Genomic DNA, 27,413 nt, shown 5'->3' on the forward strand with positions numbered 1-27,413 from the left:
TAAGAATCCACCTGTCAATGCAGGGGACACAGGTTCAAGCCCTGGTACGGTTAGATCCCACAGGCCGCGGAGCTACTAAGCCCATGCGCCACACCTACTGAGCCTGTGCTCTAGGGCCCGTGTGCCACAACTACTGAGTCCGCGTGCCACAGCTACTCAAGCCCGTGTGCCTAGAAACCGTGCTCTGCAACAAGAGAAGCCACCGCAATGAGAAGCCCGTGCGCCGCAAAGAAGAGTAGCCCCCACCCACCGCAACTAGAGAAAGCCTGCGCGCAGCAACAGACCCAATGCAGCCAAAATAAATAGATAAATAAAATAAATGTATATATATAAAAAAATTAAGTATGCAGTTTTATAATGACAAAGTATACATTAACCTCGAAAGAAAGTCACAACGGTTGAATTTAATATATGCCAAAGCCCTCATTTCAGATGCTACCCTAACCCCATACCTAGGGTATGCAGGAGGGAGTAACAATCTGTGGTAGCAAACCCCCACAAAATTCTCTTTCCTGGTAGAAATAATCAGTAAAGAGAATCTGTCTTTCAACACCTACTGCAGGTGTTTATCAGACTCCTGGAAAGTGGCATGAAAGTTTTGTTTGTCATAAGGAAACAGAGAAGTTTAGAAACATGGGACTTGCTCATTGGTTTATTCTAGAATCACTGATGGAGACCAGAGTAGTAAACAAAACTCTCCAAGGCTAAAAGCAAATGCAATTTGCCCAATTTTGTAAGCTAAAGAGAGACAAGTTCTGAGAACTAAGGAAGGCAATCATAATAAACACACTTATTTTAAGCCTCCTAAACCTCTGCAGTATAAATACAACTCCCGGCAACACCAACAAAATACAATATTTCAGTTCCTAGCTTTTACATAAAAAATAGAAAAGTGTTTCAAGTTAGGGTGGTTTAAATACATTTTGATAATAGCTCTTTAAAGTCTGCCTTTCCAAAATAACTAACAATCATTATTGAACACTAGTATTTTCCAAGACTTAAACGAGCTCCAAACAACAAACAAATTAGATAAGCATCATCCAAGCCCTCCTGTGGTGCTGACATTCTAACAGGGAAGACAGAAAAATAGTTATAAAACAAACAAGAGCTAAAACTATAAAACTTTTAAGTGTTCATGACCTTGGATTAGGCAATGGTTTCTTAGATATGACACCAAAAGTATAAGCAACAGAAGAAAAAATAGACTCCACCAAAATTTAGAACTTTTAATTTTAACTATCAAGAAAGTAAAAAACACAACCTCCCAAAATGGGAGAAAATACTTGCAGCAAATAATATGTCTTATAAAGGATTTGTATCTAGAATATAATGAATTCTTGTAACAATAAAATACAAAGAAATACAAATAATACAAAGAAATAATAATATAAAGAGATAACTCAATTTAAAATGAGGAAAGGACATTCTCCAAAGAAGATATATACTAATGGCAATAAACATATGAAAAGATGCTCAACATCATTAGTCATCCAGGAAATGCAAATCAAAACCACTTCACATCCACGTAAGGATGGCTAGAATCAAAAAGAGATAATAATTGTTGGCAAGAATATGGCGAAGCTGGAACTGTTATACACTCCAGTTGGAAATGTAAAATATGCAGCAGCCATGGAGAACAGTTTGGCAGTTCTTCAAAAGACTAAACAGAGTTACCACATGATCCAGCAATTCCACTCTTAGTTATGTATTCTAGAGAAATGAAAACATGTATCTACACAAAACTTGTACATGGATGTTCATAACAGCATTATTCATAATAGCCAAAAAGTAGAAACAACCTAAATGTCCATCAATTGATGAATAAATAGTGTATATTCATGTAGTGAAATACTATTCAGCCATAAAAAAGAATGAAGTACTGATATGCTGTACATGGATGAACCTTGAAAACATTAAAGTAAGTGAAAGAAGCCAGACACAAAAGACCACATAATGTATGATTCCATTTATACGAAATGTCCAGAATAAGCAAATCTAGAGAGACAGAAAGTAGTGGTTGCTAGTAGCTGGAGGGATGGGGGAAATGCGTGTGACTGCTAATGAGTATAGGGATTCTTTTTGGTATCTTCATGATAGCAGGTAGTACTCACATGACTTGAATCAAATGTTCTAAAATTGATTTTGGTGATGATTACACAATTCTGTGAATAGCACTGAACTGTACACTATATGGGTTAATTGTGTGGTATGTGAATCATGTTTCAATAAAGCTATTACTTTTAAAGAACAGGGTATTAAGGAAACATATAAAAGGAATCCTAACCTAATCTGGAGAATCAGGAGAGTTTAGTGAAGACCTGGATGCATAAACGTTTTAAAACATATAAGTGCATGGCACGTCTGAATGGCTACTAGTAGCTAAGAGAATTTAAGAATGGCTGGAGTACAGTGAATAAGTGGAAGAGATAGTAATAATGTAGATTGCATTTACTGAGCCTTCACCTATGTGCCAGGCACTTCTTACTCCAAACCCTTAATTATTATATTTAATCCTAACAACTCTTTGAGGTATGGACAGTTACTATCCTCATTTTACAGATAAGGAAACTGAGGCATAGTGGTGGAAAGTTACTTGCCCAAGGTCACAGCAAGTGGTGCTATCATGACTTGAACCAAAGCATTCTGGCCCCAAAGCCCCCCACACTCTAACTCTTCAAAACCCACCCCTTCCTGGAAATTGCCTATCAATTAATTACAAATGACCTAGTTTTATATATTCAATCCTGTACAGTAAGCAGATATATTATACATTTATACACACGTTTCTTTGGTTGAGCACTAGGTGAAGTACTCAACTTCAGTTTAGAGATCAAGTTTTATAACACTTTTAACCTTTAAACTCTGGAATCACACTCAGCAAGACAGGTTGATCACTTATTAGCAGCTCTGAGAATTAAGACTTGAAAGACGTGTTTCACACAACTTAGGAGGCATTTATTCATTATATTATTAATATTATCACTATTTCATTTATGTGTATAAACCAGTAAAGTAGAATGTGGTTAGAACTTGTTAGTATTTGTGTAAGAAAGTAGATCAAGCTTAGATTTCTAGTGTGAACATCTGTGTGGACGATAGTCCCCTATGGCTATGAGATATCAAAGTCAAAATGAATTAACATGCAGCTGATCTGTGGACATGGTCCTCAGAAGAACTGGACCAAGGAGATAAATTTGGAAGTTTGGGCATACAGCATGGTAACTCAAGCCATGATAATAGATTAAATACCTAAGGAGAAAGCACAGACAGAGAAAAGGTCTTAAAACATTGGTTTTCAAATTTCATAAGCATCACAATCACCTGGAGGGCTTGTTAAAACACAGATGGCTGGATCCCATCCCCAGAGTTTCTGACTCAGTAGGTCTGGGTGGGACCTGAGAATTTTCATTTCTAACAAGTTGATGTTGATGTTGCAAGTCTGGGGAACCACACTTGGAGAATCAATGACCTATAGCAAAGCCCTACAAAACTCTGATAGTTAGGATAGGAAACTTACAAAAGAGACCAAGAAGAGGCCACAGTAAGGTAGGAGAAATACTACTCCAATTAAATTATTTTTACCAAGGTCACCAGCAGCCTCCTAACTGATAATCCAGTGGAAACTTATGACTCCTTAAAAGTAATTCAATTCTACTTGCAACAAAAATGTATGGAGCACCTACCATGTGCTACGCAAGTCTGTCCCCTATAACTTGACCCTCTCTTCTCCCTTGGCTTCAGAAATATCACTCACTCCCTTGTTGCTACTTCTTTTTTGAACACTTGTTCTCTGGTTCCTCTCCTTCCACCCACTCAAAACATCTCAAGGTTCCCCAGAATTCTGGTTCTTCTCTTCTACATGCAAGCTCTCCCAAGGCAGTTTCACCTAATCCCCTAACTTTGAGTACCATCTAGCTGCCAATAATTCTCCCATACCTCATCTTTAGAACTGACTTTGCCTCTGGGCTTCAGATCCTATTTCCAACTGCCAACTCAACCACATATTTACAAACTAAGCCTCTTTCTTTCCATGTTATCTCTTCAAAAAGCACAACTATCCACCCAGAGGCCCAAGCCAGAAATCTGTGAATCTTCCTAGAGCAATCGTTCTCACCTTAGCAGCATATTAGAACTTCCCAAAGAGCTTAAAAAAACCTCACTCATGGGTCTAGTAATAAAACGACAACAATAATCCTGTTCTATGTCATTAACACACATGCATGTAAAGTGCCTAGCAAAAAATACTTGTGAGCACTCAGGAAAAGGGAGCTATCTTTGTAAACACTTTAAACTTCAGCTCTTCTGAAGTCTCTTCTTAAAAGTTTCTGATCAGAATCAACATTTGTTTAAGCTGTTTCATTAACAAAAAAACAAACAAATGAAAAAATTTGTTTATAAACCCCTCTAAGGTAAACTTTAAAAACTTAGGTTCAAATTCATATTCCTACTTTTTTCAAATATCCTTTGGCATATAGATCCTTATAGTTGATTTATAAAGGGAAGAGTAAAAGTTGTTAATTATATCACTTGAATCATAGATTTCTAGTTAAAATTTGGCCCATGGACAAGAGACAACACAAAACAGTGAGAGAAGTCTATTGTTCATAGAGTCATTCACACAGACACTTATTTTCCCCATAAACGGGGAAAAAAGGAGACACCAATATATTCAAACAAGCTAATAGGAGAAGCCCATTATATACAATACAAGGTTACTTAAAAGTGTTTGCAAATGAGACATTCAACTCCACAGTGATATCAAAGCTCCTCTTTGGTGTTACTTTGTATTTTCAGTATTTTCAAAAGAGAATGACGAAGATTTAACACAGCTGCTATCTTCCAAAGTATAATGTTTTGTTTGTGCCCCTTGTCCAATGATGTTAGCAAATCTACTTTTTCTTGAAAAGATGTGCAGGAATGGGCAAATGGTAAGTCAGTAAGTTCATTTAAGGCTGCAAAATTCTGCCACTTTCACCCAAGATAGCCAGTTTCTTATAACTTTAGCAATAACAGGAGAGCTCACAAATAGCCTGGAATATGACAGAAAACCAAAGAATAAAAAGCTAACAAAACTTTCGACTGGAATAAAGGGTAAGGGTTGTTTTTCTTTGACTGTTGTTTGCTTTAGCTGAACAAATCAGTAGTACATCTGTGTTACAAATGAATTAGAATTAAGCTACATATTTTAAAAATAAAATGTGTATGTAAATACCACCAGAGAATATAAACACACTAAAAAACCATCCTTTTCAAAAAAAATTCACTGCCTGGTAAGTGGAGAGGGACTTAAAGTTGTTAACTGAAATGGAATCAATGGAAATAAGCTTTATTTACATTTGGATGGTGGAAGCAAAGGAGCTTTGAACCCCCCCTTTTTTTTTTGCGGTACGCGGGCCTCTCACTGTTGTGGCCTCTCCTGTTGCGGAGCACAGGCTCCGGACGCGCAGGCTCAGCGGCCATGGCTCACGGGCCCAGCCGCTCCACAGCATGTGGGATCTTCCCGGACCGGGGCACGAACCTGTGCCCCTGCATCGGCAGGTGGACTCTCAACCACTGTGCCACCAGGGAAGCCCTGAACCCCCTTTTTAAATAAAAACTCTATGTACGAAGTAACCATATTTCCAAATAGGAGGGAAACACAGGTATTGATTAGAATTATGAAAACCTAACATGGGTGAGGAATGAGAAAAGAAGAAATTTAAAGGCTTTCTCCCAGTTTTATTTTTCTAGATTTAGGAAAATCTTTAATTTTTACATTTTATAAATGAACAAAATGTGTATATAATCTAAAGGTTACCTATTTTCAATATTATATATATATTTTTTCCCCCCCTCTGAGATTTTAATGTCAGCCTCATTTTTTTTGTGTGTGTGTGGTACGCGGGCCTCTCACTGCTGAGGCCACAACTACTGAGCCCACATGCCACAACTACTGAATTGAAGCCTATGCTCCTAGAGCCCATGCTCCGCAACAAGAGAAGCCACAACAATGAGAAGCCCTCGCACCGCAACAAAGAGCTCCCCGCTCACCACAACTAGAGAAAGCCCGCGCACAGCAACGAAGGCCCAACACAGCCATAAATAAATAAATGATTTATTTAAAAAAAAAAAAAAAAAAAAAAAAGAACTGTTGGGTTCAATCAGTGGGGAAAAAATTAGTCCCTTTTATTATTTCTTTTAATTTACTTTTTGCACAGTCAGCTTTAATATTAGGATGTGATCATTTGTGGTGCCTTTTTAAAACACAGCCTTTCATACAGCTTTAGTGTTTTTAATTGAGGTATAGTTGATGTACAATTATTATGTAAGTTTCAGGTGTACCAATATATTTTTATAACCCATCCCCTAAGAGATCATATAGCCTGAACCTCTCTAGTGGTAGGGAAGTCATTCCATGAGCAAAGATTGTTCAACTTCAGACAGCTTTGCCAAAGGACTAACAAGATGCTTTTCCAACTTAAAGTTTGAAAAACCTAAATGCAAAATGAGGAAGTTTATTTATTTAATACCATCGTAGTATTAGACCCTGGTACATTCATAGTCCCAAGTTCATGGGGGTATATGAGATACATCTCAAATGTTTTTCAGCAGATCACCAATGCCAGGTGAACACTTATGCCAGGTGACATAATCAAGTACTTTTCTCAAGAGTCCACCTGGGTGAGCTGTTCGCCCTGTATCCTGGGTGGAAGACAGTGTGATACGGAGAGAACAGAGGTGAGGGTCCAGCCACTGAGTCCTCTGTGCTCAATTTCTGGGATGTGCCTGCTCACATCCTCTTCCCAACACCCCCTTGTCCTCTGTTTACAAAAGAATTCATGATGCACCTCTTCCCTTCCCAAGCCCCATTTCACCCACCCACACCAAAAAGGAGCAAGACCTCCTGTTTGAAGACAAGATCTAGGATCCCCTCCCAGCCTCAAGGCTTGCTTTTTGTGTCCCAATAGAATCATTTATTCAATTAACAAAGTCCGTCGACTCAGCACCTACTACGTGTTGCTATGGGTTCTCAGGACTGTTAGTTGTTCCGAATAGTGGGCATCACCCAGCAGCCTCCCAAAGGGAACAAGTTTTGTCTGAGGAAGCATCTGGAAGTGAGCTTCTAGTTCCACTCTGCCACGCCCTGTGTGGACCTGAGGAATTCCTCTCCCTCTCTAAAAATGTCCACCTGGATTCCCAGTAGGGAAAGGAACCATTAGAGTTGCAACAGCAACCAAGCAAAAACTTGTTGATTCAACTCACTTATAAATTTATTTACTATTATAAATGGATCTCAAAACAAATTGCTAAAATTTAAGGAACTGAGAATTGTTTCATTTTTGTTGTTCTCTTGTCTATTCTATTTTATCAGAACAACCCAGGCCACTGTGGGTACCTTCTACTCCAGGCAATGAATGCACAATGTGCTTGACTATTACTTAAGACTCCACACGCAGCTCCTGTGCTCAACAGACCACTCACTATAGTTCAGAAAGAAAATACCTCTGATCCACTTGGACACAGAACAACGAGGGCCTTCCATCAGTCTAGTGAGACAACTCCTCTTTACATTAGCCCTATAGGATCCACATGAATGACAGTCTTCAAAAGGAACTGAAATTGTCTCCCTCTTTACTACCCTTGTATCCAGGCTTTCTCTTCTCTAAGGACACATTTCTTCTCAGGCAGTAACTTGGTCCTAGCAAACATGGCTTCCTGCCCTTCACATTTACAACACTTGTCTGAACCTGCTGGATTCACAATATCCTTAGCCCTCTTTCACAAATATGTTCATTTTTATTGCGGAGTAGAAGTGGAAAGATGAGGGAGAAGGAAATTTAGGGGATAAGGAAAAAACAAAACATGTTCCCATGGCACCAAAAGTTCCAGAAACTTTACAACTACAGAAATAGAAAGGGGATTCAAATTCTTCCCTTCCCAACAGCTCCCCACAGGCTAACGCCTACGAAACTAGAGACTCCAACCCTAGTTTATCTCCATGTTGGGGGGCACCGGGGGGTGTTGTCCCAGCTATCAAATTCTAATTTGTAAAACCTGGTAAAAGTTAGTAAATTATGGTATCATAGCCTTAGATACAGTAAATTACTTAAATAACACCCCGCACACACAAATTTTAAAGCAAAATATCACCTCACTTCTAGTAAAGCCTGGATTCTACTCTAAGAATAACCATTTCTTAGTTCTATGGCCTTGGCAAGTCACTACTTCTGATATTTCAGAGTTGTGGTGAGGATTAGATCTCTCAGCACAATACCCAGTTGATACTATAATCATGCAGATAGGTGTTGTCTACTTTGTTCAAAGCAAACCAAAACAAGTGCTCACTCTAGTATAATTATTTTTCAACAGCTGGAGTAGGGCTTCCCTGGTGGCGCAGTGGTTGAGAATCCGCCTGCCAATGCAGGGGACACGGGTTCGTGCCCCGGTCCGGGAAGATCCCACATGCCGCGGAGCGGCTGGGCCCGTGAGCCATGGCCTCGGAGCCTGTGCTCCACAACGGGAGAGGCCACGACAGTGAGAGGCCTGCGTACAGCTGGAGCAATTCCTGTAATGATGATAACACATAAATTTTATCAAAAAGAATGAACAGCCTGTGCTTAAAAGAGGGGGAGGGTCTTAAAGAACTCTAGAAATTAATACGTATTAAAATATTTTTTATCTATCTGTTTTAACTAGGTTGTTCTACTGTATGAGAATAATGTAGGTCACGTGGGTGCCTTCTACTCCAGTCAATGAAAGCACAATGTCCTTGACTATTTCTTACACTCCACTCTGATCTAATACATTTGTTTTCAGAGTTGTTCTAGAACAGGAACATAAAACTACCTGCTTAAATTAAGGAACACTAGGAGCAAACAGTGGTGGCAAGATTTACTTGCCTCAGAATCCCTTCACAAGCTAACAACTATTAGCCCCTTTACTATTTCATTATTCACCAGAAAAAGGAAACAGATTTAGTTCAAGTCACAGGCAAGTCCCTTATACTTGGACATATTTGCCCAAAGACTATTAGATTGGATTTAGAAAGAACCTTGCCAAAGAAGGGAAAACAATTTCTTATCCTTTAATCAATTCTTCTCTAAACCCAGGAAACACCATACAATTTGTTTCCCATATCTAGTAAGTAACCACTTAGCCCTACTTTCTTTTTTTAAATATTATTTATTTATTTATTTTTGGCCGCATTGGGTCTTCGTTGCCGTGCGCAGGCTTTCTCTCTAGTTGCAGAGAGCAGGGTCTACGTGGGCTTCTCATTGCAGTGGCTTCTATTGTTATGGAGCACGGGCTCTAGAGCACAGGCTCAGTAGTTGTGGCACACGGGCTTAGTTGCTCTGCAGCATGTGGGATCTTCCTGGATCAGGGCTCGAACCGGTGTCCCCTGCACTGGCAGGCGGATTCTTAACTACTGAGCCACCAGGGAAGTCCCAGCACTACTTTCTAATTATAAAGCTTACTCTAGTCACAGAGTATTCAGACCCATGTCTAGCTATGAGAAAAATAACAACTAAAGGGAGTTTCCTAGAGAACACTCCGCTATCTCTATACTTTCTCCCAAACAAAATACTACGGAATCACTTGATGTGAGCATAGGCATTTATGTTTCTATCCTATTAACTAGCCTAATATCATACAAATTTCCTACATGATCAAGCAGAGGCAAATGTCTGATCTAGCTGGTAAACAGAAATAAAATCCAAAAGTCATCTCCAGCTAATGTCCCACAATTCAAACCTAGAAGCTTAGTTGGAATACTCTTACCAGTAAATTGTTTTTAGGTTGGTCTCATGAAAGAAACTATCATTTAAGGAGCCAGAAAGTGTTCCCCTACTTTCGTTCTCATTAGACTTTCTGCATATAACTTTGTAATCAGCTTGCTCTTGTGCAGCTAGAGGTACATCTACATCTTCTGGCCAGTCAGCTTGCTTGGTCCCTGGCTTCCTATGGTACCCCCTGCTGCTTGTCTTCCCAGTAATCCAATCACTGTTCTTCCTGTACACCTAAAACTGATGTAATGCCTATCTTCTGAACGGTACTATCTGTCAGACAGCAAAACCACTGGGGAGGGGGCTGAGGTGGTGGGGAGAGACCACAAGAAATAGTAGTGGACTATGGGTACATGTGGCATAACTCACCTGTTCTAAACAGCAGTTCCACAACCTGTCCTGACCAAGTGACTCAGACTGTACACCCTGGCTCACTCTAGCAGACCTGTTCTTGACCCAGCCTAACCCTTTAAACTGGGTATGGTTTCCCTGGCCACCCATCTCGTACCCAAAATATTCTACTTAAGCAGAAGAGTGTCATGGTTAATTATGGCCATGCTTATAGAAAAGGAAGGTAACATTCAAGTATCTCTTCCACACTTGGTACTGTGTTAGGAGCTTTCTCACTCAAGACACACCAAAGCCCATTGATATAAATACTGCCCTCATTTTACATGAAGAAACCACAGAACTCCACTATCTTCATATTTAAGAAAATAAAACTAACTAACAGATACTGAATAATGTTAATAAAGATTCTTTTTAATGTTTCCCTTAACAGGGTTACTTTTCACGTTGTTCACTGTGTGAAAAGTAGTCCACTGCAGTGCCAAGGAACTTAGCTTAAACAATTTCTAATTAGCTACCACCTCACCTTAAAAATTCTGCTTCACCAAAAAGAAATGCCACATCTTAAATGGCATCATATACTTACACACTATTTTCAATTAAATTCTAATGGCCAGGGCTTCCCTGGTGGCGCAGTGGTTGAGAGTCCGCCTGCCGATGCAGGGGACGCGGGTTCGTGCCCCGGTCCGGGAAGATCCCACGTGCCGCGGAGCGGCTGGGCCCGTGAGCCATGGCCGCTGAGCCTGCCCGTCCCGAGCCTGTGCTCCGCAACGGGAGAGGCCACGGCAGTGAGAGGCCCGCGTACCACAAAAAAAAAAAAAAAAAAAAAAAAAATTCTAATGGCCATACTACCCAAAGCAATCTACAGATTTAATGTGATCCCTATCAAATTACCCATGACCTTTTTCAAATAACTAGAACAAATAATCCTAAAATTTATATGGAACCACAAAAGACCCAGAATTGCTAAAGCAATCCTGAAGAAAAAGAACAAAGCTGAAGGCATAAACCTCCCAGACTTCAGACAATACCACAAAGCTACAGTAATCAAAACAGTGTGGTATTGGCATGAAAACAGACATATGGATCAATGGAACAGAACAGAGTCCAGAAATAAATCCACACACCTATGGTCAATTATTTTTGACAAAGGAGGCAAGACTACACAGTGGAGAAAAGACAGTCTCTTCAGAAAGTTGTGTTGGTAAAGCTAGACAGCTGCATGTAAATCAATGAAATCAGAACAATTCCTCATACCATACACAAGCTCACAATGGCTTAAAGATTTAAATATAAGATAGGACACCATAAAACTCCTAGAAGAGACCACAGGCAAAACATTCTCTGACACAAATCATAGCAATATTTTCTTAGCTCACTCTCCCAATGCAATAGAAATAAAAGCAAAAATAAACAAATGGGACCTAATCAAACTTACAAGCTTTTGCACATCAAAGGAATCCATAAACAAAACAAAAAGACAACCTACAGATTGGGAGAAAATATTTGCAAGTGATGTGACTGACAAGGGCCTAATTTCCAAAATATACAAACAGCTCATACACCTCAATAACAAAAAATCAAACAACCCAATCAAAAAATTACATTTCTGGGACATCCCTGGTGGTGCAGTGATTAAGAATCTGCCTGCCAATGCAGGGGACACGGGTTCGAGCCCTGGTCCAGAAAGATCCCACATGCCGCAGAGCAACTAAGCCCATGCACCACAACTAAGCCTGTGCTCTAGAGCCCGTGAACCACAACTACTGAGCCTGCAAGCCATACTACTGAAGCCCACATGCCTAGAGCCCGTGCTCCACAGCAAGAGAAGCCACTGCAACAAGGAACACACACAGCACAACGAAGAGGAGCCCTCACTCGCTGCAACTAGAGAAAGCCCACGCACAGCAACAGACCCAATACAGCCAAAAATAAATAAACAAATTTTTAAAAATAAAGTTTATCATGGATTTTTTTTTTTTAAATTGACATTTCTCTGAAGAAGACTTACAGATGGCCAACAGGCACATGAAAAGATGCTCAACATCACTAATTATTAGAGAAATGCATATCAAGGCATCACCTCACACCAGTCAGAACAGCCATCATTAAAAACTCCACAAACAATAAATGCTGGAGGGCTTCCCTGGTGGCGCAGTGGTTGGGAATCCACCTGCCGATGCAGGGGACACGGGTTCGTGCCCCGGTTCCGGGAAGATCCCACATGCCGCGGAGCGGCTGGGTCCGTGGGCCATGGCCGCTGAGCCTGTGCGTCTGGAGCCTGTACTCCGCAGCAGGAGAGGCCACAACAGTGAGAGGCCCGTGTACCACAAAAAAATAAAATAAAATAAAATAAATAAATAAATGCTGGAGAGGGTGTGGAGAAAAGGCAACCCTCCTACACAGTTGGTGGGAATGTAAATTGGTGCAGCCACAATGGAGAACAGTATGGAGGTGCCTTAAAAAACTAGAGTTACCATATGATTCAGCAACCCTACTCCTGGGCATATATCCGGAGAAAATTATAATTCAAAAACATACATGCACCTCAATGTTCACAGCAGCACTATTAACAATAGCCAAGACATGGAAGCAACCTAAATGTCCATCAACAGATGGATAAAGAAGATTTGGTACACGCACACACACACCCCACACACATAATGGAATACTACTGAGCCATAAAAAAGAATGAAATAATGCCATCTGCAGCAATGTGGACAGACCCAGAGATTATTATATTAAGTGAAGTAAGTCAGACAGAGAAAGACAAATATCATATGATATCACTTATATGTGGGCTCTAAAATGTGATACAAATAAACTTATTTACAAAACAGAAACAGACTCACAGACATAGAAAACAAATTTATGGTTACCAAAGGGGAAAGGGGAGAGGAATAAATTAGGAGTTTGGGATTAGCAGATACAAACCACTATATATAAAATAGAGAAACAACAAGGTCCTACTGTATAGTACAGGAAACTATGTTCAATATCTTATAATAACCTATAATGGAAAAGAATATAAAAAAGAATATATATGTATAACTGAATCACTTTGCTGTACACCAGAAACTAACACAACATTGTAAATCAACTATACTTCAATAAAATATAAAAAAATTTTAGGGACTTCCCTGGGTGGTCCAGTGGTTAAGAATCCACCTTCCAATGCAGGGGACGCGGGTTCTACCCCTGGTCAGGGAACTAACATCCCACATGTTGCAGGGCAACTAAGCCCGTGCACCGCAACTACTGAGCCCACGTGCTCTGGAGCCCACGCACCACAACAAAAGATCCCACATGCCGCAACGAAGATCCCACGTGTCGCAACTAAGACCCAATGCAGCCAAATAAAACAAGCAACAACAACAAAATTAAAATTAAATTAAAAAAAAATCAAATTCTAAAATGTACAAATTAGTAATCTTTATATCTTCAGAATTACTGGGATACTTAGTATGCTTACTGGTGATATAACAGCTTAATAAAAACATATCATTCACTCTACACACAATAATTGCTTCTGGGGAAGACACCTAAAGGTACACTGTGAGAAAATGACTGACTTTTCAATAATATACCCTTTTGTACCATTTTAAACCTTTATCATTTGCATGTATTATATATTCTACAAGGAAGTATGCCTCCAGAGTCAATCACCAATTTACAGGAGATACAGAGGAAATAAGAACATGTTAATTAAGCTAAGCGATAGAGTCATTAAAATCCACACTCTGAGAAACTCTAAAGGACATAAAACCTGTTTTCTTTAATAAATAGATTTCAAGGGAGAGAGAAAATGAAAATGAGAGAGGCTGCAAGGGGAACCTCTAGATTAAAAGGGATTTAAAAGTCATTACCAACCAACTGCAAATTAGGGACTTTATATGGATACTGATTCAAACTATGATATCTGAGACAACCAGATATTTGAACACTGGATATCTGATGATATTAAGGAATTTAAGGGGGGTGAGAAAGATAGATAGATAGATTTTTTTTTTAAGAGTCCTTATCTTTTAAAGATGCACTAGACTCCAAATGAAATGATACCTGGGATTTGCTTGAAAATAATCCAGGAGGAAGAAGAGGGGGAATAAATGAAACAAAATTAGGCATGATTTGATTACTGTCAAAGCTGGGTGATAGGTACATGGGGCTTTACTAATGCATTTCATCTACTTTTACGTGATTAAAATTTTCCGTAACAAGTTAGAAAGTCAAATACTTGCAAGATGCAAATATTTTTATGTAAATGAAAACCAAGTCACTTAAAAATGATACCACATATAACTTGAACATATCTGGGTTTTAGATAACATAAAGGAATCTTATGATACTAAGATGGAGAGTAAAATTCAGAAGCTAAGTGTCAGATCAATCTGTTAATTTTGTTAGGTAGGATAATGGTATTGTGGTTATGGGGGAAAATACATTTTTTAAAGACACATATTGATGTATTTAGGGCTAAAATGACATGATATCTAGAATTTGCTTTAAAAAATTTAATTGGGACAAGAATAAGCAAGTATGGCAAAATACTGAAACTAACTGGTACATATATAGGGGCTCAGTGACTCTACCTTTGTGTGTGTTTCTGTTTTAAAACGTAAATAATATGATAATAATAATAGTAACAGTAACAATACTAGATTCTAAGAACTTCCTCCACTATATGAGAGAAGGAAAAAAACAAGATAAATAACCCAAACTAAAACATCTTAGTTCAGATAAGGGTCAAGTCTGGGGGGAGGAGGGCAAGAACCACTACACAAGAGTTTTACTGGGACTTCCCTGGTGGCACAGTGGTTAAGAATCTGCCTGCCAATGCAATGGACACGGGTTCGGGAACCCGTGGGCCAGGAAGATCCCACATGCCGCAGAGCAACTAAGCCCATGCGCCACAACTACTGAGCCTGAGCTCTAGAGCCCATGTGAGCCCACAACTGAGCCCACGTGCCACAACTACTGAAAACTGCATGCCTAGAGCCGGTATTCCGAAACAAGAGAAGCCATCGTGATGAGAAGCCTGCGTACCACAACAAAGAGTAGCCCCCGCTCTCCGCAGCTAGAGAAAGACCACACACAGCAATGAAGACCCAAAGCAAAAAAAAAAAGTTTTACACCTTCAACTCACCTGAATTTTACAAATAGCAGAGAATATGGTAAGGAAAATCTCACAGCGTTCCACCATAATTGGGGCAACACTCGAAGCAAAGAAAAAAAAATATTTTTTTCAAGAATTATTTCCTCCTGCCAGTCTTGCCCTAGATATCCATTTATAAAGAAACTTTCAATGTTTCTCAAGTTCAAGAAGTAGGATTGTCAGTGAGTGTTTTGTATGGAAACAAAGCTTCCTAACACCCTGAGCACATATGATTCTGATTGTACATAGAGTTTCTGGGCGTGAAAATGTTATTTTTTCATTGCTAGCTTTCTGGCTGTGCTCCAAAACTACTTTTATCAAGTTATCTTGAGTGAGATCCTTTTTTGGAGGGAAGTTGAGGAACTTTGAAAGACTTTTATGAGAACATTTGCCCATATACATCTCAGCACTTCAAGTAATGATACCAATGATACCACTTTGAGGTTCTAAAGAGAAAAACACAATCTAAAATTACCTAATCCCACCAAAATTTCTGCTGTGGGCAATCACCACCATAATTGTTATTACTGGAAGGGAGAAAAAGAAATTAACACTTTCTGAGATTTTACTAAATGCCACTATTTAATATGCATTTTTAACTAAGTCCTCTTAACAACCTAATAGGTAGGTACTATTACTGTCCAAAATTTACAAATGAGAAAAGTGGGACACTGAAAGGTTAAGTAACTTGTTAAGTAGCTTCCTATAACTAAGTGGCAGAACCAGACTTGAACCCAAACTGTCTGGCTCCAACATCTGGGCTACTCTCTCTTATACTACTCTGAACCCTAACTTTTCACCCTGAAGCGCGGGCAAGATGACCACTTGAACATTTCTAGACCCTAGATCATTGACCCTCTTCACATTCCTGGTTACCTTTGAGATTTTACATTATTAACAAAACAAAATAAACAAAGGAAACTAACAAAACCAAAAAACTCTGGCAGGTCCTTCTTTAATGAAATTAAATAGTCTGGAGAGAATTAATGGCAGCTATTACATTAGAACCACTGACCAAGGCTAACAGGGCCCCCTAACTGCCCACCCTAATGCAAAGCTCACCAGCTGATGAACCCTGTCTAGATACAGAGATCCCAATCAGTTTCATATTGCTTCATTCTTCCATTTGATTGGTTAAATCAGAATCAAACATCTGTAACATGAAAGAGACAAGGAAACAAAAAGTTAAAGAAATGTGACAAAGAAACAAATTCATAAAACAGAACAGAACCTGTGAAAAGCTCTCTGAGATCCTCAGAAAGGCAAGATGTTGCATTCATAAAGCAAGACAGGAAGCTGTGAAAAGGCAAAAGAGTGCAAGAAAAGACTCTTGAAAAAAAAATTTTTTTAAGGCAGTATAAGGTTTCATATGGTGGAAACAAAACCTAGAAAGTAGAAACAGGAAACAGAGACAAGAAATTAACCGAACTACACACAGCATCAGTCCAGGAGGTCAGTATTTAACTAACAAAAATTCCAGAATGAAAAGGAAAGAAAACTTGAAGAGAGAAAATTTTCAGAGAAATATAAATTTTCCACAACTAAAAGATTTAATAAACTAATAGATTTATAGAGTCTTCCAATTAATAGGGGGCACTCAGTGATCAAATGAACAGAGACCCACACCAAGTTATATCACTGGGAAATTTCAGACAACAAAGACAAATAAGCCTCCAGAGAAAAGGCAGCTCATCTGCAAAGGAACAAGAATCAAACTGGCCTTCTCCCACAGCAATAGAAATAAAACCAAAAATAAACAAATGGCACCTAATCAAACTTACAAGTTTTTATACAGCAAAGGAAACCATAAATAAAACAAAAAGACAACCTATGGACTGGAGAAAATACTTGCAAATGATGCAACTGACAAGGGCTTAATTTCCAAAATACACACAGCTCACACAACTCAATAACAACCAAACAACCCAATCGAAAAATGGGCAGAAGGGCTTCCCTTGTGGTGCAGTGGTTAAGAAACCGGACACAGGTTCAAGCCCTGGTCCGGGAAGATCCCACATGCCGCGGAGCAACTAAGCCCGTGTGCCACAGCTACTGAGCCTGCTCTCTAGAGCCCACGAGCCACAACTACTGAGCCCGTGAGCCATAACTACTGAAGGCTGCGCACCTACAGCCTGTTCTCTGCAACAAGAAGCCACCACAATGAGAAGCCCGTGCACCGCAATGAAGAGTAACCCTGCCCTCACCACAACTAGAGAAAGCCCATGCACAGCATCAAAGACCCAACACAACACAGCCAAAAATAAATAAAATAAAATAAAATTAATTAATTTTTTTAAAAAGAAAAATGGACAGAAGACCTAAATAGACATTTCTCCAAAAAAGACTTACAGATGGCCAACAAGCACATGAAAAGATGCTCATGATCGCTAATTATTAGAGAAATGCAAATCAAAACTACAATGAGGTTCCACCTCACACTGGTTAGAAAGGCCATCACTAAAAAGTCTACAAATAACAAATGCTGGAGAGGGTGTGGAGAAAAGGGAGCACCCCTTGCACTGTTGGTGAGAATGTAAATTGGTGCACCCACTATGGAAAACAGTATGGAGGTTCCTCAAAAAACTAAAAACAGAGTTGCCATATGATCCAGCAATTCCACTCCTGGGCATATATCCAGACAAAACTATAATTCGAAAAAATACATGCACCCCAATGTTAACAGCAGCACTACTTAGAAAAGCCACTACATGGAAACAACCTAAATGTCCATCAACAGAGGAATGGATGAAGAAGATATAGGGTGTGTGTGTGTCTAGACACACACACACACACACACACACACACACACACACACACACACACACAATGAAATATTACTTAGCCATTAAAAAGAATGAAATATGAAATAATGCCATTTGCAGCAATGTGGATGGACCTAGGGACTTCCCTGGCAGTCCAGTGGTTAAGACTCTGCACTCCCACTTCTGGGGGTGTGGGTTTGATCCCTGGTCAGGGAACTAAGATCCCAAATGCTGCATGGTGTGGGCAAAAAAAAAAGGATGGACATAGAGATTATCATAATAAGTGAAGTAAGTCAGACAGAGAAAGACAAATACCATATGATATCAGTTTGAGGTGGAATCTAAAAAAAAAAAAAAAAAAAAATGATACAAATGAACTTATTTACATAACAGAAACAGACTCACAGACATAGAAAACAAACCTATGGTTACCAAAGGGGAAAGGTGGCGGGGAGGGATAAATTAGGAGTTTGGGATGAACATACACACACTACTATATATAAAATAATCAACAAGGACCTACTGTCTAGCATGGGGAACTCTACTCAATATTCTGTGATAACCTAGATGGGAAAAGAATCTGAAAAAGAATGGATATATGTATATGTAAAACTGAATCATCACTTTGCTGTACACCTGAAACTAACACAGCATTGTAAATAAACTATACTCCAGTATAAAATAAAAACTAAATTTAAAAAAGAGAAAGACGAATACCATATGATATCACTTATATGTGGAATCTAAAATATGACACAAATGAACTTATCCACGAAACAGAAACCAACTCACAGACATAGAGAACACACTGGTTGCCAAGGATGAGGGAGAGGTTGGGAATTTGTGATTAGCAGATGCAAACTATTATATATAGAATGGATAGACAAGGTCCTACTGTATAGCACAGGGAACTATATTTAATACCCCCAAGGGTATTGAACCATAATGGAAAAGAATATGAAAAAGAATGTACAGATATAGATATATATATAGATATATACAGGTATATATATAGATATAGATAGATATAACTGAATCACTGTGCTGTACAGCAATTAACACAACACTGTAAATCAACTATATTTCAATAAAATAAATTTTTTTAAAAAGAATCAAACTGAACTAAGACTTATCAATATTGAAGAATACTAGTGAATAATGAAGCAAAGCCTTTGAAGTTCTGACAGAAAATTATGTTCAACCTAGAATTCTACTCACAGCCACACTAACATTCCATTTTAAGAATAAAATAAAAACATTTTCAGACAAGGAATTACTCAATATTTACCTCCCACACCTTACCTTAGTAAGTACCCCAGCAAAACAAGGCAATAAACCAAGAAAGATGACTCTATGTGAAATGAGCATAATGAAGGCAAGTCACAGGATGTTCACTGAGCAGCAGTTCTAAATAAAACAGATTACAGCAGAAGATACAGGACATCAAGAGAGGGGTAACTATGAAAAAGGGAGATACCAGAAATTTCATTCTATCTTATAGAAAACGAAAAACTTAAGGTCAGTTATAAAAGCTAACAATACCCCCCCCTCCAAAAAAAATACAACAGAGAACTCTGATGTGGAGAGGTCGTGGCACCCTGTTTTATCTTTGTAGAACTACCTTCTCCCCACCCCAACACATGTGCTTCAAATGAGGCAGACTCCACACCCACCTCCATCTGGGCATGTTACCAGGCTCTAACTACTCTAATCTATTCTCTCCACCTTGCCATAGCAACTGGTTCAGAAATAAGCACAGAGCCGAGAATCAGTACTGGTGGTGGAGACAGGTGAAGTAGGAGGTTACTGAAAATAAAGCCAAAGGAGGAAAGCACACAGATACAGTGAGGGATCAATTCTTCAAAGTAACATTTGAGCACATGAATCCAATCCTATTCTATCCCTCTGGACTCTCAGTTCTAGAAACCAATTTCCTTTCTCACTTAAGTTCTAACTGAACTGGTTTTCTAACACTTTATAAGGATCCCTAACCAAAATACTCCTCTTTCAAAGCCAGAAGTCAAAAGATACCACCTATTGTTAATGAAATAAAAATAAACATATAGTATTTACTAAGGTGACCAGAGCTAAAAATGATGATATATAACTATTTCAAAAAGAAGGCAGGTAGGGCTTCCCTGGTGGCGCAGTGGTTGAGAGTCCGCCTGTCGAAGCAGCAGACACAGGTTCGTGCCCCGGTCCGGGAGGATCCCACGTGCCTCAGAGCAGCTGTGCCCTTGAGCCATGGCCGCTGGGGCCTGCGCGTCTGGAGCCTGTGCTCCGCAACGGGAGAGGCCCGCGTACCGCAAAAAAAAAAAAAAAAAAGGCAGGTAATGGGGTAGTGGTGTTGGAATATAATTCTTCATGGGTCTCTACGTCTTGCAAGCGAGGCGTTGTCTGCTCTTTGTTCTGGAATATAATCTCAAGGATATTCATATATCAAACCACCTTAGAAGACAGAAACTCTTCCTCCAGAGCAAAGAGCCAGCATACTACTGTCTCCCTCTGGAGCAAAGAGCAGGCATGCTTACTGCCCATTATAAAATATTTGCAATCCCTAAACGCAGAGTTTTCTCCAGTAACAAAACTCATTATGTGAACAGGTGTTACCTGGCCCTCCCCTCAGTGCCCTATGGGAACTGTGGCTCAGGACATTGGCACAAATGAATGTTGATACCCTAGCTACTGCTATTGCTGTAATAAACTACTTCATCTCTGACTCTGCCTCCTACCAGAACAGGAGTCTTTACCTTCCACCAGCATCATGAAACTGTGGCAGGCTAATTTGTTAGCTTCAAGTAGAGTAAACTCTCAGATCCTTTCCAATTCCTTTTTTATTTGGCTGCGTTTGGTCTTTGTTGCTGCGTGCGGGCTTTCTCTAGTTTGAGGCGAGTAGGGGCTACTCTTCGCTTCGGTGCGCAGGCTTCTCATCACAGTGGCTTTTCTTTTTGTGGAGCACGGGCCCCAGGTGCAGGCTTCAGTAGTTGCAGCACACGGGCTCAGTAGCTGTGCCCTAGAGCACAGGCTCAGTAGTTGTGGCACATGAGCTCAGTAGTTGTGGCATAGGGCTTAGTTGTTCTGCAGCATGTGGGATTTTCCTGGACCAGGAATCAAACCCGTGTCCCCTGCACTGGCAGACGGATTCTTTTTATTTTTATTTATTTATTTTATTTTATTTTATTTATTTATTTATTTATTTTTGGTCTGCATTGGGTCTTCGTTGCTGCACGCGGACTTTTCCTTGGTTGTGGCGAGTGTGGGCTACTCTTCATTGTGGTGCACCAGGGAAGTCCCCTTGTAATTCTTGACAGGTGGTAAATGGGAGCTAAATCTTGACTATGACTCCAGAAAGTCAATAGATAATGCTTAAAATTGACAAATCAAGAAATGGAAGTAGGGCTTCCATGGTGGCGCAGTGGTTAAGAATCCGCCTGCCAATGCAGGGGACACGGGTTCAAGCCCTGGGCCGGGAAGATCCCACATGCTGCAGAGCAACTCAGCCCACGTGCCACAACTACTGAAGCCCATGCACCTAGAGCCCGTGATCCGCAACAAGAGAAGCCACCACAATGAGAAGCCTGTGCACCACAATGAAGAGTAGCCCCTGCTCACCACAACTAGAGAAAGCCCATGAGCAGCAACGAAGACCCAATGCAGCCATAATTAATTAATTAATTAATTTTTAAAAAGAAAATGGAAGTAAAAGCACATTAATATGGGGGATTATCACTGAAAGAATCAAATAGAGAAACAACTGAAGTAGTTCCCTCAGGAAAGGAAGTGGGGAGGCATGGGACAAGAGAATTACTGTTTTCACCATAAACTCTTCTGAACCATTACATTTTCCCCCCACCATCATGCATTTGAGAAAGAAGCCTTTCTTGGCTCCTTTAAAGGGGGAAAAAAAGAAGTATACAAGAAAAAAATCTTTTCACTACTTTCATCCCACTAAAATTGAATGGTTAGCATCAAGAAAAGTACCTAATTAAGTATGATGCTCTCATCACAGTTCTGGAAACCTAAAAGGGAAACTCTCTCACCAATGTTCATCTCAAGCCAGAAAACAGTCTTAATGTATCTCCAAAAAAGTATGTCACGGGCTTCCCTGGTGGCGCAGTGGTTGGGAGTCCGCCTGCCGATGCGGGGGACGCGGGTTCGTGCCCTGGTCCGGGAGGATCCCGCATGCCGCGGAGCGGCTGAGCCCGTGAGCCGTGGCCGCTGGGCCTGCGCGTCCGGAGCCTGTGCTCCGCGGCGGGAGAGGCCACAGCAGTGAGAGGCCCGCATACCGCAAAAAAAAAAAAAAAAAAAAAAAGACAATTAAGGTTCAAAAAGTAATTCACATTGAAGAATCAGAATTTTCTAATCAAAATTTGAAATGACAAATTATTTTGTATGGGGCTTCCCTGGTGGCGCAGTGGTTGAGAGTCCGCCTGCCGATGCAGGGTACACGGGTTCGTGCCCCAGTCCGGGAAGATCCCACATGCCGCGGAGTGGCTAGGCCCGTGAGCCATGGCCACTGAGCCTGTGCGTCCGGAGCCTGTGCTCTGCAACGGGAGAGGCCACAACAGTGAGAGGCCCACGTACCGCAAAAAAAAAAAAAAAAATTATTTTGTATGGTAGGTAGGGGATGACTATTTCCATTTAGTATAATTTTATACAAATTACAGGGAAGTTTTTTCTTAAAAATCCAGAACAGCAAAGCTTACCCACTGTCTACCCCTCTACTCCTCCACTAAATTATACTTCCTATACAGCCACATTATAACTTTTGCCCTCCGGCTAAATCTAATTTTTAGGGAAAATGAAGAAAGAGCATACAAATTCTGCCCCAGAGATAAGCTAAAGTGTTCTTGAGCTAAACTGTAAGTCTAAGTAAAATAGGATCTGGTTAGGAGCTAGCTCTGGTTTTATTTAAAATACACTTTACTTAAATCAGCATTGGTTAACTTTAACCTAACATTACTGCTTCAATCACAGTGGTCTCAGTCAACCTACTTAACTCTTGAGAAGCTGGAGCAAATAAAAGATCTCTGTGAAGTTAGAGTTTCACTAAGGTGTTGCTAATTTCTTTTTCACTTCTAGGTGCTCTTCACTAGGAAGGCTTTTTGTGTAGTGAAGTTCCTCTATAGTCAGACTGCGTGGGTTTGAAATCCAGCTCCAACACACTGCCTAGGCAAGCTGCTTAACCTCTAAGACTCAGTTTTCTTTTTTTTTTTGAATTTTTGAATTTTATTATTTTTTTTTATATAGCAGGTTAAGACTGTTTTCTGCAAGAAAAAGGGGACACAAATGCTTTCCTCATACAGTTGTTATCAAGATTTTTTTTTTAATACACATAAAATGTTTGGCATGAGACCTACTCAAAAGAAATAAAGAGGGCTTCCCTGGTGGCGTAGTGGTTAAGAATCCACCTGCCAATGCAGGGGACATGGGTTCGATCCCTGGTCCGGGAAGATCCCCATGCTGTGGAGCAACTAAGCCCGTGTGCCACAACTACTGAGCCTGTGCTCTAGAGTCTGCAAGCTACAACTACTGAGCCCACATGCCACAACTTCTGAAACCAGCACGCCTAGAGCCCGTGCTCCACAACAAGAGAAGCCACTGCAATGAGAAACCCGCGCACCACATCAAAGAGTAGCCCCCGCTCGCCGCAACTAGAGAAAGCCCACATGCAGTAACGAAGACCCAACGCAGCCAAAAATAAATAAATTAATTAATTAAATAAAGGTTTTTTTAAAAAAGAAGGAAGAAAGAAAGGGAAGAAGACAGCTATTGATACTGTCACTACTTACTTCATGGAAAGCCACCTCCAGTAGGAAAGAGATGTTCCATCTGCACACAGTGGAACACAGAGACTCTTTCTTATTAATTAAACCACCACTGAAGGCTATGGAAAGGAACTTCACTAAAAAGATGCTAGAAGCATGAAGCAGATGATACATTTCAGCAAGCCAATCTCAGTCACTTTTCTACCAAGAGGACAGAGTCCTTAAACTTTGCACAGGTTTGTTTACCTTGGTTATCATTATGGAACACAGAGGTAGACAAAAGCAAAACTTTTTAAACAATGGAAGTACTTTTAAATATAAATTTTTAATGTAAATTATTTTATAGCTAGCTTTCTCACATTACTTTCTTCCTGACCTTCATTCACTCAACAAACGTTTGTTGAACATCTATGAGTCTCTTGGAATACAGTGAACAAACGATCAAAGCCCTCAAGGAACTAACATTTTCATGGTGAGAAAGACAATAAATAATCATAATAAGTAAATTTTATAGTATATGTTTCAAGGAGATAACTATTATGGGGGAAAAACAGACTAGGGTTGGAAGTTGGAAGTGCAGGAGGAGAGTAGCAGTTCCCATTTTAAACAGGGTGGTCAGCGTAGGCTTCCTTGAGAAGGTGCTACTTAAGAAGAGATTTGGAAGAGGTAAGGAAGTTAGGCATGAAGATTTATCTAGGCACAGGTAACAGCCTAAGGCAAGCACGTGCCTACACCATCACCACAATCTAATAAATAAGCAAAAATGTTGTCTCTTAATAATATCACCTTTTCCCAAGAAAAACCTGTGCTAGCAAAACCAAAAAAAAAAATTATATTAATTCATTCAACAAATGTTTAGCTAAGGACACAGAAGAGAACATGATATGCACCACTTTCTATTCTAAATATAAAGACCTCAGCAAGGGGACTGAGGTTGACTACAAAGTTCTGAAGTGTAAGAAATATGTCTTTTATCTGTTATTTAGCTTATTGGGCCTTCACTGCTTTTCAAAAAAAAAAAAAAGGCAGATTTACATAAATCTGTCCTCCAGATAAGGTGGGATGATACTATCTACACTGAAAGTATCTCAAAGTCTCTACTCTTTAAAGCATAGATATTGGCCCCTTAAGTTTCTTCACCTAAAGAGTTGATAATTTCAAAAGTACTAACAATGATATTATATTAACATCTTCTCCCCCTGCCTCCAACAGGCCAAAACATCGCTACTGGGAGTCTAATAATGTTTCTAACACTTTTCCAAGATCCACTTCAATTACAGAAAAAAATGTGATCTACCAAGTACAAGGTGCTATATACCATGCACCATGGTAGCTAAGAGGTCTCTGCTCTCCAAGACCTCATCATGTGGTATGGAAAAACATATGCATTATATATCTTTTATGCTATTTACTACTTCAAAAGTAAGTATACCTCACAATATCACTTAGTTGCAAAGAAAAATACTATGAATTTTTTTCCCTCAAATCCCAACCAAAAGGTTATATTTATAGAGTTGAAAACACATTTTACAACCCCTTACACTATAAAAAATTACAATCTTAGCAGAATATATTTTATATCATTTATCTGATCCCACTTAGCAACTAGAAAGTAAAAGCTTAGAAAGTTAAGAGACCCACAAGAAATATCATATAAAAGGAACCAAATGGAATATATTTATTACTTTATTTTTCCCCAATTATGTTAACGGATATTTTAAGATTAGTTGAAAACACATTTCTACATATTAAGGCATGTATGCAAGAGAAAACAGAGGACCAAAAGAAAAAAGAGTAGCACACTTTAACCTTATGCCCTAATCTACTTTTTAATTAAGTGCACAAATCCTGAAAAACACTCCTAAGTATTTACGGCTAGAAGTGTTTCTCCTCTAACCTCAACCATCAGTCTCCTTCTTAGGACTGGCCTAAATAAAATGGTAACATGCTGTTATATGCTTCACTCAACTCAGCATTACATTAGCTGGCTGTGTAGTCCATGTTTTCAAGGTATCGTACATAGAGCAGAAGTACTTTGTCTCTTTCTACTTAAATGGCCTATCAGGCATATTAGAGCTACCCTGTCATCATGTTTTACCAATGAGATTAGCAAATATGAAAACTGTCAGCAAGGATATGAAGAAATAGGTGTACTCTCAAACTGCAAATACTCTTTGACCCAGAAGTTCCACTTCTGGGAATTTATCCCAAAAGACAACCCAAGAAGGAAATTATTTGCTACATTGTTTCTAATAGGAAAAAATAGCAAGATGCCATTTCTCAACCTCCCTTGCATTCAGATGTGGCCATGAACTAAGCTCTGGCTAACAAAACATGATTGGAAGTATCCTGAAGTAGCAGCTTCTAGAAATCTCCCTGTAAAAAGGCTGGCAAGTAAACCTTTGCCTCTTCTTGCATCCTGCTGCTTAGAATGGGCTGCAGTAGTTGGAGATCCAGCTAGGTCAATGAGGACAAGGGCAACATGCAGCAGAGCAGTAAGAGCATAGAAAGAATCCAGGCAATCACAGCGGGGTGGGGGTGGGGCTGACGGGCAGGGTACAAGGGGAATGAGGATAGACTAAAGGGCTATCTTGACTGCAGCGTTTGCTACATTAGGTACATCCAACTGTCAAAACTTATCGAACTATCCACGTGTTTCTGTGAATTTTACTGTAATTATTATGCCTCAAAAAGATAAAGAGAAAAGAGCAATGCCATGAGTGCTATACCAGCCCTAGAACACTTACCTGAACTTTTATGAGAAATACTTCATTGTTTAACCCACTGTTAGTTTAGCCTTTCTATCCCTAATACACTCTTCATATGCCAATATGTAAAGAATGAAAAAATCAAGTGAAAAAGGCAAGATAACGTTACGTAGGATATGCTACCATTTATTTATTTTTATTTTTAAAATAAATTTATTTATTTATTATTTTTGGATGCTTTGGGTCTTTGTTGCTGCGCACGGGCTTTCTCTACTTGTAGCGAGTGGGGCTACTCTTCCGTTGCAGTGAGCGGGCTTCTCATTGCGGTGGCTTCTTGTTGCGGAGCACGGGCTCTAGGCAGGTGGGCTTCAGTAGTTGTGGCTTGCGGGCTTTAGAGCACACGCTCAGTAGTTGTGGAGCACGGGCTTAGTTGCTCCGCGGCATGTGGGATCTTCCCGGACCAGGGCTCGAACCCATGTCCCCTGCTTTGGCAGGTGGATTCTTAACCACTGCACCACCAGGGAAGCCCTGTACTAGCATTTATGTTTTTAAAGGTAGGGAAAATAGACTATACACCAGAAGACTATGTAAGAAACTAGTAACAGTGGTTGCGCTAGTGAGGGAAAAGTATGCCCAAGGCACAGAATAGAAAAGAAAATATCTCACTTTTTGCACCTTTCACATTTTGAACCATGCAAACACATTACCTATTTGAAAAATAAATGTTCTTTAATCCTATTAAACAAAATTAAATATTTCATTTAATTTTTTTGAAATTTTGGTATATGCAGATTTTAATGATTTGAAGACTTACATTGACTTTAGTTTCAAGATGATCCCACACTGAACTTAATTACTGAGACCACTAGATCCAAAAATGACAAAAGAATAAAAAGTGTTGGAAGGGGTAA

General features: G+C 39.7%; 1 protein-coding gene across 6 annotated transcripts in view; it reads right to left on the reverse strand.

The window, feature by feature from the left end:
* Positions 1-27,413, reverse strand: part of FBXO34 (F-box protein 34) — an 87,438-nt gene that overhangs the window by 47,488 nt on the left and 12,537 nt on the right. For 2 of the 6 annotated variants that reach the window (XM_067028440.1, XM_067028441.1), the window contains exon 2: positions 16,327-16,417. The exons of 3 other annotated variants lie outside the window; for them this stretch is intronic. The gene's annotated coding sequence lies outside the window, so the exon portion shown is untranslated. Of the gene's footprint in view, positions 1-16,326; positions 16,418-19,328; positions 19,434-27,413 lie in introns of all 6 variants that reach the window. One more of the 6 variants, XM_067028442.1, reaches the window with a different exon arrangement.

This window comes from Kogia breviceps, chromosome 3 (genome assembly GCF_026419965.1).
Source record: "Kogia breviceps isolate mKogBre1 chromosome 3, mKogBre1 haplotype 1, whole genome shotgun sequence".
Lineage (NCBI taxonomy): Eukaryota > Metazoa > Chordata > Mammalia > Artiodactyla > Physeteridae > Kogia > Kogia breviceps.